Source organism: Haematobia irritans, chromosome 3 (assembly GCF_050003625.1).
Source record: "Haematobia irritans isolate KBUSLIRL chromosome 3, ASM5000362v1, whole genome shotgun sequence".
NCBI classification, from domain to species: Eukaryota; Metazoa; Arthropoda; class Insecta; order Diptera; family Muscidae; genus Haematobia; species Haematobia irritans.
In genome coordinates, this window is record NC_134399.1 from 217303796 (window position 1) to 217322416 (window position 18621).

Below are 18621 nucleotides of genomic sequence, written 5' to 3' on the forward strand. Positions count from 1 at the left end.
AATCCATGAAAAATTAAAATTTTTATATGAAAAACTTATTTTGGCCATATCTCCTTAAATATGCGTCCTAGAGCGAAAAGGACGATAATTCGTGACCACCCCTCAAAAATCAACATTTTGATGAAAATCCTTGAAAAATTAAAATTTTTATATGAAAAACTTATTTTGGTCATATCTCCTTAAATATGTGTCCTAGAGCGAAAAGGGCGATAATTCGTGACCACCCCTCAAAAATCAAAATTTGATGCAAATCCTTGAAAAATTAAAATTTTTATATGAAAAACTTATTTTGGCCATATTTCCTTAAATATGCGTCCTAGAGCGAAAAGGACAATAATTCGTGACCACCCCTTAAAATAAAAATTTTGATGAAAATCCTTAAAAAATTAAATTTTTATATGAAAAACTTATTTTGGCCATATCTCCTTAAATATGCGTCCTAGAGCGAAAAGGACAATAATTCGTGACCACCCCTCAAAAATCAACATTTTGATGAAAATCCTTGAAAAATTAAAATTTTTATATGAAAAACTTATTTTGGCCATATCTCCTTAAATATGCGTCCTACAGCGAAAAGGACAATAATTGATGAAAATCCTTGAAAAATTAAAATTTGTATATGAAAAACTTATTCTGGCCATATCTCCTTAAATATGCGTCCTAGAGCGAAAAGGACAATAATCCGTGACCACCCCTCAAAAATCAAAATTTGATGCAAATCCTTGAAAAATTAAAATTTTTATATGAAAAACTTATTTTGGCCATATTTCCTTAAATATGCGTCCTAGAGCGAAAAGGACAATAATTCGTGACCACCCCTCAAAAATCAAAATTTTGATGAAAATCCTTGAAAAATTAAAATTTTTATTTGAAAAACTTATTTTGGTCATATCTCCTTAAGTATGCGTCCTACAGCGAAAAGGACGATAATTCGTGACCACCCCTCAAAATTTAAAATTTTAATGAAAATCCTTGAAAAATTAAAATTTTTATATGAAAATCTTATTTTGGCCATATCTCCTTAAATATGCGTCCTAGAGCGAAAAGGACAATAATTCGTGACCACCTCTCAAAAATCAAAATTATGATGAAAATCCTTGAAAAATTAAATTTTTTATATGAAAAACTTATTTTCGCCATATCTCCTTAAATATGCGTCCTAGAGCGAAAAGGACAATAATTCGTGACCACCCCTCAAAAATCAAAATTTTGATGAAAATCCTTGAAAAATTAAAATTTTTATATGAAAAACTTATTTTGGCCATATCTCCTTAAATATGCGTCCTAGAGCGAAAAGGGCGATAATTCGTGACCACCCCTCAAAAATCAAAATTTTGATGAAAATCCTTGAAAAATTAAAATTTTTATATGAAAAACTTATTTTGGCCATATCTCCTTAAATATGCGTCCTAGAGCGAAAAGGGCGATAATTCGTGACCACCCCTCAAAAATCAAAATTTTGATGAAAATCCTTGAAAAATTAAAATTTTTATATGAAAAACTTATTTTGGCCATATCTCCTTAAATATGCGTCCTAGAGCGAAAAGGGCGATAATTCGTGACCACCCCTCAAAAATCAAAATTTTGATGAAAATCCTTGAAAAATTAAAATTTTTATATGAAAAACTTATTTTGGCCATATCTCCTTAAATATGCGTCCTAGAGCGAAAAGGACGATAATTCGTGACCACCCCTCAAAAATCAACATTTTGATGAAAATCCTTGAAAAATTAAAATTTTTGTATGAAAAACTTATTTTGGCCATATCTCCTTAAATATGCGTCCTAGAGCGAAAAGGACAATAATTCGTGACCACCCCTTAAAATAAAAATTTTGATGAAAATCCTTAAAAAATTAAATTTTTATATGAAAAACTTATTTTGGCCATATCTCCTTAAATATGCGTCCTAGAGCGAAAAGGACAATAATTCGTGACCACCCCTCAAAAATCAAAATTTTGATGAAAATCCTTGAAAAATTAAAATTTTTATATGAAAAACTTATTTTGGCCATATCTCCTTAAATATGCGTAATAGAGCGAAAAGGGCGATAATTCGTGACCACCCCTCAAAAATCAAAATTTTGATGAAAATCCTTGAAAAATTAAAATTTTTGTATGAAAAACTTATTTTGGCCACCCCTCAAAAATCAAAATTTTGATGAAAATCCTTGAAAAATTAAAATTTTTATATGAAAAACTTATTTTGGTCATATCACCTTAAGTATGCGTCCTACAGCGAAAAGGACGATAATTCAAAAATCAAAATTTTGATGAAAATCCTTAAAAAATTTAATTTTTATATGAAAAACTTATTTTGGCCATATCTCCTTAAATATGCGTCCTAGAGCGAAGAGGACAATAATTCGTGACCACCCCTCAAAAATTAAAATTTTTATATGAAAAACTTATTTTGGCCATATCTCCTTAAATATGCGTCCTAGAGCGAAAAGGACAATAATTCGTGACCACCCCTCAAAAATCAAAATTTTGATCAAAATCTTTAAAAAACTAAATTTTTATATGAAAAACTTATTTTGGCCATATCTCCTTCAATATGCGTCCTACAGCGAAAAGGACGATAATTCGTGACCACCTCTCAAAAATCAAAATTTTGATGAAAATCCTTGAAAAATTAAAATTTTTATATGAAAAACTTATTTTGGCCATATCTCCTTAAATATGCGTCCTAGAGCGAAAAGGGCGATAATTCGTGACCACCCCTCAAAAATCAAAATTTTGATGAAAATCCTTGAAAAATTAAAATTTTTATATGAAAAACTTATTTTGGTCATATCTCCTTCAATATGCGTCCTAGAGCGAAAAGGACGATAATTCGTGACCACCCCTCAAAAATCAAAATTTTGATGAAAATCCTTGAAAAATTAAAATTTTTATATGAAAAACTTATTTTGGTCATATCTCCTTAAATATGCGTCCTAGAGCGAAAAGGACGATAATTCGTGACCACCCCTCAAAAATCAAAATTTTGATGAAAATCCTTGAAAAATTAAAATTTTTATATGAAAAACTTATTTTGGTCATATCTCCTTAAATATGCGTCCTAGAGCGAAAAGAACGATAATTCGTGACCACCCCTCAAAAATCAAAATTTTGATGAAAATCCTTGAAAAATTAAAATTTTTATATGAAATACTTATTTTGGTCATATCTCCTTAAATATGCGTCCTAGAGCCAAAAATACAATAATTCGTGACCACCCCTCAAAAATCAATTTTTTTATGAAAATTCATAAAAAAAATAAATTTTTGTATGAAAAACTTATTTTGACCATATCTCCTTAAATATGCGTCCTAGAGCGAAAAGGACAATAATTCGTGACCACCCCTCAAAAATCAAAATTTTGATGAAAATCCTTGAAAAATTAAAATTTTTATATGAAAAACTTATTTTGGTCATATCTCCTTCAATATGCGTCCTAGAGCGAAAAGGACAATAATTCGTGATCACCCCTCAAAAATCAAAATTTTGATGAAAATCCTTGAAAAATTAAAATTTTTTTATGAAAAACTTATTTTGGTCCTATCTCCTTAAATATGCGTCCTAGAGCGAAAAGGACGATAATTCGTGACCACCCCTCAAAAATCAAAATTTTTATGAAAATTCTTAAAAAAAATAAATTTTTGTATGAAAATCTTATTTTGGCCATATCTCCTTAAATATGCGTCCTAGAGCGAAAAGGACAATAATTCGTGACCACCCCTCAAAAATCAAAATTTTGATGAAAATCCTTGAAAAATTAAAATTTTTATAGGAAAAACTTATTTTGGCCATATCTCCTTAAATATGCGTCCTAGAGCGAAAAGGACAATAATTCGTGACCACCCCTCAAAAATCAAAATTTTGATGAAAATCCTTGAAAAATTAAAATTTTTATATGAAAAACTTATTTTGGTCATATCTCCTTAAATATGCGTCCTAGAGCGAAAAGGACGATAATTCGTGACCACCCCTCAAAAATCAACATTTTTATGAAAATTCTTAAAAAAAATAAATTTTTGTATGAAAAACTTATTTTGGCCATATCTCCTTAAATATGCGTCCTACAGCGAAAAGGACGATAATTCGTGACCACCCCTCAAAAATCAAAATTTTGATGAAAATCCTTGAAAAATTAAAATTTTTATATGAAAAACTTATTTTGGTCATATCTCCTTCAATATGCGTCCTAGAGCGAAAAGGACAATAATTCGTGACCACCCCTCAAAAATCAAAATTTTGATGAAAATCCTTGAAAAATTAAAATTTTTATATGAAAAACTTATTTTGGTCATATCTCCTTAAATATGCGTCCTAGAGCGAAAAGGACAATAATTCGTGACCACCTCTCAAAAATCAAAATTTTGATCAAAATCCTTAAAAAACTAAATTTTTATATGAAAAACTTATTTTGGCCATATCTCCTTCAATATGCGTCCTACAGCGAAAAGGACGATAATTCGTGACCACCCCTCAAAAATCAAAATTTTGATGAAAATCCTTGAAAAATTAAAATTTTTATATGAAAAACTTATTTTGGTCATATCTCCTTCAATATGCGTCCTAGAGCGAAAAGGACAATAATTCGTGACCACCCCTCAAAAATCAAAATTTTGATGAAAATCCTTGAAAAATTAAAATTTTTATATGAAAAACTTATTTTGGCCATATCTCCTTAAATATGCGCCCTAGAGCGAAAAGGGCGATAATTCGTGACCACCCCTCAAAAATCAAAATTTTGATGAAAATCCTTGAAAAATTAAAATTTTTATATGAAAAACTTATTTTGGCCATATCTCCTTCAATATGCGTCCTACAGCGAAAAGGACGATAATTCGTGACCACCCCTCAAAAATCAAAATTTTGATGAAAATCCTTGAAAAATTAAAATTTTTATATGAAAAACTTATTTTGGTCATATCTCCTTCAATATGCGTCCTAGAGCGAAAAGGACAATAATTCGTGACCACCCCTCAAAAATCAAAATTTTGATGAAAATCCTTGAAAAATTAAAATTTTTATATGAAAAACTTATTTTGGTCATATCTCCTTAAATATGCGTCCTAGAGCGAAAAGAACGATAATTCGTGACCACCCCTCAAAAATCAAAATTTTGATGAAAATCCTTGAAAAATTAAAATTTTTATATGAAAAACTTATTTTGGTCATATCTCCTTAAATATGCGTCCTAGAGCCAAAAATACAATAATTCGTGACCACCCCTCAAAAATCAATTTTTTTATGAAAATTCATAAAAAAAATAAATTTTTGTATGAAAAACTTATTTTGACCATATCTCCTTAAATATGCGTCCTAGAGCGAAAAGGACAATAATTCGTGACCACCCCTCAAAAATCAAAATTTTGATGAAAATCCTTGAAAAATTAAAATTTTTATATGAAAAACTTATTTTGGTCATATCTCCTTAAATATGCGTCCTAGAGCGAAAAGGACGATAATTCGTGACCACCCCTCAAAAATCAAAATTTTTATGAAAATTCTTAAAAAAATAAATTTTTGTGTGAAAAACTTATTTTGACCGTATCTCCTTAAATATGCGTCCTACAGCGAAAAGGACGATAATTCGTGACCACCCCTCAAAAATCAAAATTTTGATGAAAATCCTTGAAAAATTAAAATTTTTATATGAAAAACTTATTTTGGTCATATCTCCTTAAATATGCGTCCTAGAGCGAAAAGGACGATAATTCGTGACCACCCCTCAAAAATCAAAATTTTGATGAAAATCCTTGAAAAATTAAAATTTTTATATGAAAAACTTATTTTGGTCATATCTCCTTCAATATGCGTCCTACAGCGAAAAGGACGATAATTCGTGACCACCCCTCAAAAATCAAAATTTTTATGAAAATTCTTAAAAAAAATAAATTTTTGTATGAAAAACTTATTTTGGCCATATCTCCTTAAATATGCGTCCTAGAGCGAAAAGGACAATAATTCGTGACCACCCCTCAAAAATCAAAATTTTGATGAAAATCCTTGAAAAATTAAAATTTTTATATGAAAAACTTATTTTGGCCATATCTCCTTAAATATGCGTCCTAGAGCGAAAAGGACGATAATTCGTGACCACCCCTCAAAAATCAAAATTTTAATGAAAATCCTTGAAAAATTAAAATTTTTATATGAAAAACTTATTTTGGTCATATCTCCTTCAATATGCGTCCTACAGCGAAAAGGACGATAATTCGTGACCACCCCTCAAAAATCAAAATTTTTATGAAAATTCTTAAAAAAAATAAATTTTTGTATGAAAAACTTATTTTGGCCATATCTCCTTAAATATGCGTCCTAGAGCGAAAAGGACAATAATTCGTGACCACCCCTCAAAAATCAAAATTTTGATGAAAATCCTTGAAAAATTAAAATTTTTATATGAAAAACTTATTTTGGTCATATCTCCTTAAATATGCGTCCTAGAGCGAAAAGGACGATAATTCGTGACCACCCCTCAAAAATCAAAATTTTTATGAAAATTCTTAAAAAAAATAAATTTTTGTATGAAAAACTTATTTTGGCCATATCTCCTTAAATATGCGTCCTAGAGCGAAAAGGACAATAATTCGTGACCACCCCTCAAAAATCAAAATTTTGATGAAAATCCTTGAAAAATTAAAATTTTTATATGAAAAACTTATTTTGGCCAAATCTCGTTAAATATGCGTCCTAGAGCGAAAAGGACAATAATTCGTGACCACCTCTCAAAAATCAAAATTTTGATCAAAATCCTTAAAAAACTAAATTTTTATATGAAAAACTTATTTTGGCCATATCTCCTTCAATATGCGTCCTACAGCGAAAAGGACGATAATTCGTGACCACCCCTCAAAAATCAAAATTTTGATGAAAATCCTTGAAAAATTAAAATTTTTATATGAAAAACTTATTTTGGTCATATCTCCTTCAATATGCGTCCTAGAGCGAAAAGGACAATAATTCGTGACCACCCCTCAAAAATCAAAATTTTGATGAAAATCCTTGAAAAATTAAAATTTTTATATGAAAAACTTATTTTGGCCATATCTCCTTAAATATGCGTCCTAGAGCGAAAAGGGCGATAATTCGTGACCACCCCTCAAAAATCAAAATTTTGATGAAAATCCTTGAAAAATTAAAATTTTTATATGAAAAACTTATTTTGGCCATATCTCCTTCAATATGCGTCCTACAGCGAAAAGGACGATAATTCGTGACCACCCCTCAAAAATCAAAATTTTGATGAAAATCCTTGAAAAATTAAAATTTTTATATGAAAAACTTATTTTGGTCATATCTCCTTAAATATGCGTCCTAGAGCGAAAAGGACGATAATTCGTGACCACCCCTCAAAAATCAAAATTTTGATGAAAATCCTTGAAAAATTAAAATTTTTATATGAAAAACTTATTTTGGTCATATCTCCTTAAATGTGCGTCCTAGAGCGAAAAGGACGATAATTCGTGACCACCCCTCAAAAATCAAAATTTTTATGAAAATTCTTTAAAAAAAATACATTTTTGTATGAAAAACTTATTTTGACCATATCTCCTTAAATATGCGTCCTAGAGCGAAAAGGACAATAATTCGTGACCACCCCTCAAAAATCAAAATTTTGATGAAAATCCTTGAAAAATTAAAATTTTTATATGAAAAACTTATTTTGGCCATATCTCCTTAAATATGCGTCCTAGAGCGAAAAGGACAATAATTCGTGACCACCCCTCAAAAATCAAAATTTTGATGAAAATCCTTGAAAAATTAAAATTTTTATATGAAAAACTTATTTTGGCCATATCTCCTTAAATATGCGTCCTAGAGCGAAAAGGACGATAATTCGTGACCACCCCTCAAAAATCAAAATTTTTATGAAAATTCTTAAAAAAATAAATTTTTGTATGAAAAACTTATTTTGGCCATATCTCCTTAAATATGCGTCCTACAGCGAAAAGGGCGATAATTCGAGACCACCCCTCAAAAATCAAAATTTTGATAAAAATCCTTGAAAAATTAAAATTTTTATATGAAAAACTTATTTTGGCCATATCTCCTTCAATATGCGTCCTACAGCGAAAAGGACAATAATTCGTGACCACCCCTCAAAAATCAAAATTTTGATGAAAATCCTTGAAAAATTAAAATTTTTATATGAAAAACTTATTTTGGTCATATCTCCTTAAATATGCGTCCTAGAGTGAAAAGGACGATAATTCGTGACCACCCCTCAAAAATCAAAATTTTGATGAAAATCCTTGAAGAATTAAAATTTTTATATGAAAAACTTATTTTGGTCATATCTCCTTAAATATGCGTCCTAGAGCGAAAAGGACGATAATTCGTGACCACCCCTCAAAAATCAAAATTTTGATGAAAATCCTTGAAAAATTAAAATTTTTATATGAAAAACTTATTTTGGTCATATCTCCTTAAATATGCGTCCTAGAGCGAAAAGGACGATAATTCGTGACCACCCCTCAAAAATCAAAATTTTGATGAAAATCCTTGAAAAATTAAATTTTTTATCTAATTATACAATTATTATTAAAGCTCGAAAAATAATTGTATAATTAGATATAATGCATTTGGACGTCAATTGCCTGTTTCATTATCAGGCTAACATGAAATATATTAAAATTTTTATATGAAAAACTTATTTTGGTCATATCTCCTTAAATATGCGTCCTAGAGCGAAAAGGACGATAATTCGTGACCACCCCTCAAAAATCAAAATTTTGATGAAAATCCTTGAAAAATTAAAATTTTTATATGAAAAACTTATTTTGGTCATATCTCCTTAAATATGCGTCCTAGAGCGAAAAGGACGATAATTCGTGACCACCCCTCAAAAATCAATTTTTTTATGAAAATTCATAAAAAAAATAAATTTTTGTATGAAAAACTTATTTTGACCATATCTCCTTAAATATGCGTCCTAGAGCGAAAAGGACAATAATTCGTGACCACCCCTCAAAAATCAAAATTTTGATGAAAATCCTTGAAAAATTAAAATTTTTATATGAAAAACTTATTTTGGCCATATCTCCTTAAATATGCGTCCTAGAGCGAAAAGGACAATAATTCGTGACCACCCCTCAAAAATCAAAATTTTGATGAAAATCCTTGAAAAATTAAAATTTTTATATGAAAAACTTATTTTGGTCATATCTCCTTAAATATGCGTCCTAGAGCGAAAAGGACGATAATTCGTGACCACCCCTCAAAAATCAAAATTTTTATGAAAATTCTTAAAAAAATAAATTTTTGTATGAAAAACTTATTTTGACCGTATCTCCATAAATATGCGTCCTACAGCGAAAAGGACGATAATTCGTGACCACCCCTCAAAAATCAAAATTTTGATGAAAATCCTTGAAAAATTAAAATTTTTATATGAAAAACTTATTTTGGTCATATCTCCTTAAATATGCGTCCTAGAGCGAAAAGGACGATAATTCGTGACCACCCCTCAAAAATCAAAATTTTGATGAAAATCCTTGAAAAATTAAAATTTTTATATGAAAAACTTATTTTGGTCATATCTCCTTCAATATGCGTCCTACAGCGAAAAGGACGATAATTCGTGACCACCCCTCAAAAATCAAAATTTTTATGAAAATTCTTAAAAAAATAAATTTTTGTATGAAAAACGTATTTTGGCCATATCTCCTTAAATATGCGTCCTAGAGCGAAAAGGACAATAATTCGTGACCACCCCTCAAAAATCAAAATTTTGATGAAAATCCTTGAAAAATTAAAATTTTTATATGAAAAACTTATTTTGGCCATATCTCCTTAAATATGCGTCCTAGAGCGAAAAGGACAATAATTCGTGACCACCCCTCAAAAATCAAAATTTTGATGAAAATCCTTGAAAAATTAAAATTTTTATATGAAAAACTTATTTTGGCCATATCTCCTTAAATATGCGTCCTAGAGCGAAAAGGACGATAATTCGTGACCACCCCTCAAAAATCAAAATTTTGATGAAAATCCTTGAAAAATTAAAATTTTTATATGAAAAACTTATTTTGGTCATATCTCCTTAAATATGCGTCCTAGAGCGAAAAGGACGATAATTCGTGACCACCCCTCAAAAATCAAAATTTTTATGAAAATTCTTAAAAAAAATAAATTTTTGTATGAAAAACTTATTTTGGCCATATCTCCTTAAATATGCGTCCTAGAGCGAAAAGGACAATAATTCGTGACCACCCCTCAAAAATCAAAATTTTGATGAAAATCCTTGAAAAATTAAAATTTTTATATGAAAAACTTATTTTGGCCATATCTCGTTAAATATGCGTCCTAGAGCGAAAAGGACAATAATTCGTGACCACCTCTCAAAAATCAAAATTTTGATCAAAATCCTTAAAAAACTAAATTTTTATATGAAAAACTTATTTTGGCCATATCTCCTTCAATATGCGTCCTACAGCGAAAAGGACGATAATTCGTGACCACCCCTCAAAAATCAAAATTTTGATGAAAATCCTTGAAAAATTAAAATTTTTATATGAAAAACTTATTTTGGTCATATCTCCTTCAATATGCGTCCTAGAGCGAAAAGGACAATAATTCGTGACCACCCCTCAAAAATCAAAATTTTGATGAAAATCCTTGAAAAATTAAAATTTTTATATGAAAAACTTATTTTGGCCATATCTCCTTAAATATGCGTCCTAGAGCGAAAAGGACAATAATTCGTGACCACCCCTCAAAAATCAAAATTTTGATGAAAATCCTTGAAAAATTAAAATTTTTATATGAAAAACTTATTTTGGTCATATCTCCTTAAATATGCGTCCTAGAGCGAAAAGGACGATAATTCGTGACCACCCCTCAAAAATCAAAATTTTTATGAAAATTCTTAAAAAAAATAAATTTTTGTATGAAAAACTTATTTTGGCCATATCTCCTTAAATATGCGTCCTAGAGCGAAAAGGACAATAATTCGTGACCACCCCTCAAAAATCAAAATTTTGATGAAAATCCTTGAAAAATTAAAATTTTTATATGAAAAACTTATTTTGGTCATATCTCCTTAAATATGCGTCCTAGAGCGAAAAGGACGATAATTCGTGACCACCCCTCAAAAATCAAAATTTTTATGAAAATTCTTAAAAAAATAAATTTTTGTATGAAAAACTTATTTTGACCGTATCTCCATAAATATGCGTCCTACAGCGAAAAGGACGATAATTCGTGACCACCCCTCAAAAATCAAAATTTTGATGAAAATCCTTGAAAAATTAAAATTTTTATATGAAAAACTTATTTTGGTCATATCTCCTTAAATATGCGTCCTAGAGCGAAAAGGACGATAATTCGTGACCACCCCTCAAAAATCAAAATTTTTATGAAAATTCTTAAAAAAAATAAATTTTTGTATGAAAAACTTATTTTGGCCATATCTCCTTAAATATGCGTCCTAGAGCGAAAAGGACAATAATTCGTGACCACCCCTCAAAAATCAAAATTTTGATGAAAATCCTTCAAAAATTAAAATTTTTATATGAAAAACTTATTTTGGCCATATCTCCTTAAATATGCGTCCTAGAGCGAAAAGGACAATAATTCGTGACCACCTCTCAAAAATTTTTGATGAAAATCCTTCAAAAATTAAAATTTTTATATGAAAAACTTATTTTGGCCATATCTCCTTAAATATGCGTCCTAGAGCGAAAAGGACAATAATTCGTGACCACCTCTCAAAAATCAAAATTTGATCAAAATCCTTAAAAAACTAAATTTTTATATTAAAAACTTATTTTGGCCATATCTCCTTCAATATGCGTCCTACAGCGAAAAGGGCGATAATTCGTGACCACCCCTCAAAAATCAAAATTTTGATAAAAATCCTTGAAAAATTAAAATTTTTATATGAAAAACTTATTTTGGTCATATCTCCTTCAATATGCGTCCTAGAGCGAAAAGGACAATAATTCGTGACCACCCCTCAAAAATCAAAATTTTGATGAAAATCCTTGAAAAATTAAAATTTTTATATGAAAAACTTATTTTGGCCATATCTCCTTAAATATGCGCCCTAGAGCGAAAAGGGCGATAATTCGTGACCACCCCTCAAAAATCAAAATTTTGATGAAAATCCTTGAAAAATTAAAATTTTTATATGAAAAACTTATTTTGGCCATATCTCCTTCAATATGCGTCCTAGAGCGAAAAGGGCGATAATTCGTGACCACCCCTCAAAAATCAAAATTTTGATGAAAATCCTTGAAAAATTAAAATTTTTATATGAAAAACTTATTTTGGCCATATCTCCTTCAATATGCGTCCTACAGCGAAAAGGACGATAATTCGTGACCACCCCTCAAAAATCAAAATTTTGATGAAAATCCTTGAAAAATTAAAATTTTTATATGAAAAACTTATTTTGGCCATATCTCCTTAAATATGCGTCCTAGAGCGAAAAGGACGATAATTCGTGACCACCCCTCAAAAATCAAAATTTTGATGAAAATCCTTGAAAAATTAAAATTTTTATATGAAAAACTTATTTTGGTCATATCTCCTTAAATATGCGTCCTAGAGCGAAAAGGACGATAATTCGTGACCACCCCTCAAAAATCAAAATTTTTATGAAAATTCTTAAAAAAAATAAATTTTTGTATGAAAAACTTATTTTGGCCATATCTCCTTAAATATGCGTCCTAGAGCGAAAAGGACAATAATTCGTGACCACCCCTCAAAAATCAAAATTTTGATGAAAATCCTTGAAAAATTAAAATTTTTATATGAAAAACTTATTTTGGCCATATCTCGTTAAATATGCGTCCTAGAGCGAAAAGGACAATAATTCGTGACCACCTCTCAAAAATCAAAATTTTGATCAAAATCCTTAAAAAACTAAATTTTTATATGAAAAACTTATTTTGGCCATATCTCCTTCAATATGCGTCCTACAGCGAAAAGGACGATAATTCGTGACCACCCTTCAAAAATCAAAATTTTGATGAAAATCCTTGAAAAATTAAAATTTTTATATGAAAAACTTATTTTGGTCATATCTCCTTCAATATGCGTCCTAGAGCGAAAAGGACAATAATTCGTGACCACCCCTCAAAAATCAAAATTTTGATGAAAATCCTTGAAAAATTAAAATTTTTATATGAAAAACTTATTTTGGTCATATCTCCTTAAATATGCGTCCTAGAGCGAAAAGGACGATAATTCGTGACCACCCCTCAAAAATCAAAATTTTTATGAAAATTCTTAAAAAAAATAAATTTTTGTATGAAAAACTTATTTTGGCCATATCTCCTTAAATATGCGTCCTAGAGCGAAAAGGACAATAATTCGTGACCACCCCTCAAAAATCAAAATTTTGATGAAAATCCTTGAAAAATTAAAATTTTTATATGAAAAACTTATTTTGGCCATATCTCCTTAAATATGCGTCCTAGAGCGAAAAGGACAATAATTCGTGACCACCCCTCAAAAATCAAAATTTTGATGAAAATCCTTGAAAAATTAAAATTTTTATATGAAAAACTTATTTTGGCCATATCTCCTTAAATATGCGTCCTAGAGCGAAAAGGACGATAATTCGTGACCACCCCTCAAAAATCAAAATTTTGATGAAAATCCTTGAAAAATTAAAATTTTTATATGAAAAACTTATTTTGGTCATATCTCCTTAAATATGCGTCCTAGAGCGAAAAGGACGATAATTCGTGACCACCCCTCAAAAATCAAAATTTTTATGAAAATTCTTAAAAAAAATAAATTTTTGTATGAAAAACTTATTTTGGCCATATCTCCTTAAATATGCGTCCTAGAGCGAAAAGGACAATAATTCGTGACCACCCCTCAAAAATCAAAATTTTGATGAAAATCCTTGAAAAATTAAAATTTTTATATGAAAAACTTATTTTGGCCATATCTCCTTAAATATGCGTCCTAGAGCGAAAAGGACAATAATTCGTGACCACCTCTCAAAAATCAAAATTTGATCAAAATCCTTAAAAAACTAAATTTTTATATGAAAAACTTATTTTGGCCATATCTCCTTCAATATGCGTCCTACAGCGAAAAGGGCGATAATTCGTGACCACCCCTCAAAAATCAAAATTTTGATAAAAATCCTTGAAAAATTAAAATTTTTATATGAAAAACTTATTTTGGCCATATCTCCTTCAATATGCGTCCTAGAGCGAAAAGGGCGATAATTCGTGACCACCCCTCAAAAATCAAAATTTTGATGAAAATCCTTGAAAAATTAAAATTTTTATATGAAAAACTTATTTTGGCCATATCTCCTTCAATATGCGTCCTACAGCGAAAAGGACGATAATTCGTGACCACCCCTCAAAAATCAAAATTTTGATGAAAATCCTTGAAAAATTAAAATTTTTATATGAAAAACTTATTTTGGTCATATCTCCTTAAATATGCGTCCTAGAGCGAAAAGGACGATAATTCGTGACCACCCCTCAAAAATCAAAATTTTGATGAAAATCCTTGAAAAATTAAAATTTTTATATGAAAAACTTATTTTGGTCATATCTCCTTAAATATGCGTCCTAGAGCGAAAAGGACGATAATTCGTGACCACCCCTCAAAAATCAAAATTTTTATGAAAATTCTTAAAAAAAATAAATTTTTGTATGAAAAACTTATTTTGGCCATATCTCCTTAAATATGCGTCCTAGAGCGAAAAGGACAATAATTCGTGACCACCCCTCAAAAATCAAAATTTTGATGAAAATCCTTGAAAAATTAAAATTTTTATATGAAAAACTTATTTTGGCCATATCTCCTTAAATATGCGTCCTAGAGCGAAAAGGACAATAATTCGTGACCACCCCTCAAAAATCAAAATTTTGATGAAAATCCTTGAAAAATTAAAATTTTTATATAAAAAACTTATTTTGGCCATATCTCGTTAAATATGCGTCCTAGAGCGAAAAGGACAATAATTCGTGACCACCTCTCAAAAATCAAAATTTTGATCAAAATCCTTAAAAAACTAAATTTTTATATGAAAAACTTATTTTGGCCATATCTCCTTCAATATGCGTCCTAGAGCGAAAAGGACAATAATTCGTGACCACCCCTCAAAAATCAAAATTTTGATGAAAATCCTTGAAAAATTAAAATTTTTATATGAAAAACTTATTTTGGTCATATCTCCTTAAATATGCGTCCTAGAGCGAAAAGGACAATAATTCGTGACCACCCCTCAAAAATCCAAATTTTTATGAAAATCCTTGAAAAATTAAAATTTTTATATGAAAAACTTATTTTGGTCATATCTCCTTAAATATGCGTCCTAGAGCGAAAAGGACGATAATTCGTGACCACCCCTCAAAAATCAAAATTTTGATGAAAATCCTTGAAAAATTAAAATTTTTATATGAAAAACTTATTTTGGTCATATCTCCTTCAATATGCGTCCTAGAGCGAAAAGGACAATAATTCGTGACCACCCCTCAAAAATCAAAATTTTGATGAAAATCCTTGAAAAATTAAAATTTTTATATGAAAAACTTATTTTGGCCATATCTCCTTAAATATGCGTCCTAGAGCGAAAAGGGCGATAATTCGTGACCACCCCTCAAAAATCAAAATTTTGATGAAAATCCTTGAAAAATTAAAATTTTTATATGAAAAACTTATTTTGGCCATATCTCCTTCAATATGCGTCCTACAGCGAAAAGGACGATAATTCGTGACCACCCCTCAAAAATCAAAATTTTGATGAAAATCCTTGAAAAATTAAAATTTTTATATGAAAAACTTATTTTGGTCATATCTCCTTAAATATGCGTCCTAGAGCGAAAAGGACAATAATTCGTGACCACCCCTCAAAAATCCAAATTTTTATGAAAATCCTTGAAAAATTAAAATTTTTATATGAAAAACTTATTTTGGTCATATCTCCTTAAATATGCGTCCTAGAGCGAAAAGGACGATAATTCGTGACCACCCCTCAAAAATCAAAATTTTTATGAAAATTCTTAAAAAAAATAAATTTTTGTATGAAAAACTTATTTTGGCCATATCTCCTTAAATATGCGTCCTACAGCGAAAAGGACGATAATTCGTGACCACCCCTCAAAAATCAAAATTTTGATGAAAATCCTTGAAAAATTAAAATTTTTATATGAAAAACTTATTTTGGTCATATCTCCTTCAATATGCGTCCTAGAGCGAAAAGGACAATAATTCGTGACCACCCCTCAAAAATCAAAATTTTGATGAAAATCCTTGAAAAATTAAAATTTTTATATGAAAAACTTATTTTGGCCATATCTCCTTAAATATGCGTCCTAGAGCGAAAAGGACAATAATTCGTGACCACCCCTCAAAAATCAAAATTTTGATGAAAATCCTTGAAAAATTAAAATTTTTATATGAAAAACTTATTTTGGCCATATCTCGTTAAATATGCGTCCTAGAGCGAAAAGGACAATAATTCGTGACCACCTCTCAAAAATCAAAATTTTGATCAAAATCCTTAAAAAACTAAATTTTTATATGAAAAACTTATTTTGGCCATATCTCCTTCAATATGCGTCCTACAGCGAAAAGGACGATAATTCGTGACCACCCCTCAAAAATCAAAATTTTGATGAAAATCCTTGAAAAATTAAAATTTTTATATGAAAAACTTATTTTGGTCATATCTCCTTCAATATGCGTCCTAGAGCGAAAAGGACAATAATTCGTGACCACCCCTCAAAAATCAAAATTTTGATGAAAATCCTTGAAAAATTAAAATTTTTATATGAAAAACTTATTTTGGCCATATCTCCTTAAATATGCGTCCTAGAGCGAAAAGGACAATAATTCGTGACCACCCCTCAAAAATCAAAATTTTGATGAAAATCCTTGAAAAATTAAAATTTTTATATGAAAAACTTATTTTGGCCATATCTCCTTAAATATGCGTCCTAGAGCGAAAAGGACGATAATTCGTGACCACCCCTCAAAAATCAAAATTTTTATGAAAATTCTTAAAAAAAATAAATTTTTGTATGAAAAACTTATTTTGGCCATATCTCCTTAAATATGCGTCCTAGAGCGAAAAGGACAATAATTCGTGACCACCCCTCAAAAATCAAAATTTTGATGAAAATCCTTGAAAAATTAAAATTTTTATATGAAAAACTTATTTTGGCCATATCTCCTTCAATATGCGTCCTACAGCGAAAAGGACGATAATTCGTGACCACCCCTCAAAAATCAAAATTTTGATGAAAATCCTTGAAAAATTAAAATTTTTATATGAAAAACTTATTTTGGTCATATCTCCTTAAATATGCGTCCTAGAGCGAAAAGGACGATAATTCGTGACCACCCCTCAAAAATCAAAATTTTGATGAAAATCCTTGAAAAATTAAAATTTTTATATGAAAAACTTATTTTGGTCATATCTCCTTAAATATGCGTCCTAGAGCGAAAAGGACGATAATTCGTGACCACCCCTCAAAAATCAAAATTTTTATGAAAATTCTTAAAAAAAATAAATTTTTGTATGAAAAACTTATTTTGGCCATATCTCCTTAAATATGCGTCCTAGAGCGAAAAGGACAATAATTCGTGACCACCCCTCAAAAATCAAAATTTTGATGAAAATCCTTGAAAAATTAAAATTTTTATATGAAAAACTTATTTTGGCCATATCTCCTTAAATATGCGTCCTAGAGCGAAAAGGACAATAATTCGTGACCACCCCTCAAAAATCAAAATTTTGATGAAAATCCTTGAAAAATTAAAATTTTTATATGAAAAACTTATTTTGGCCATATCTCGTTAAATATGCGTCCTAGAGCGAAAAGGACAATAATTCGTGACCACCTCTCAAAAATCAAAATTTTGATCAAAATCCTTAAAAAACTAAATTTTTATATGAAAAACTTATTTTGGCCATATCTCCTTCAATATGCGTCCTACAGCGAAAAGGACGATAATTCGTGACCACCCCTCAAAAATCAAAATTTTGATGAAAATCCTTGAAAAATTAAAATTTTTATATGAAAAACTTATTTTGGTCATATCTCCTTCAATATGCGTCCTAGAGCGAAAAGGACAATAATTCGTGACCACCCCTCAAAAATCAAAATTTTGATGAAAATCCTTGAAAAATTAAAATTTTTATATGAAAAACTTATTTTGGCCATATCTCCTTAAATATGCGTCCTAGAGCGAAAAGGGCGATAATTCGTGACCACCCCTCAAAAATCAAAATTTTGATGAAAATCCTTGAAAAATTAAAATTTTTATATGAAAAACTTATTTTGCCCATATCTCCTTCAATATGCGTCCTACAGCGAAAAGGACGATAATTCGTGACCACCCCTCAAAAATCAAAATTTTGATGAAAATCCTTGAAAAATTAAAATTTTTATATGAAAAACTTATTTTGGTCATATCTCCTTAAATATGCGTCCTAGAGCGAAAAGGACAATAATTCGTGACCACCCCTCAAAAATCCAAATTTTTATGAAAATCCTTGAAAAATTAAAATTTTTATATGAAAAACTTATTTTGGTCATATCTCCTTAAATATGCGTCCTAGAGCGAAAAGGACGATAATTCGTGACCACCCCTCAAAAATCAAAATTTTTATGAAAATTCTTAAAAAAATAAATTTTTGTATG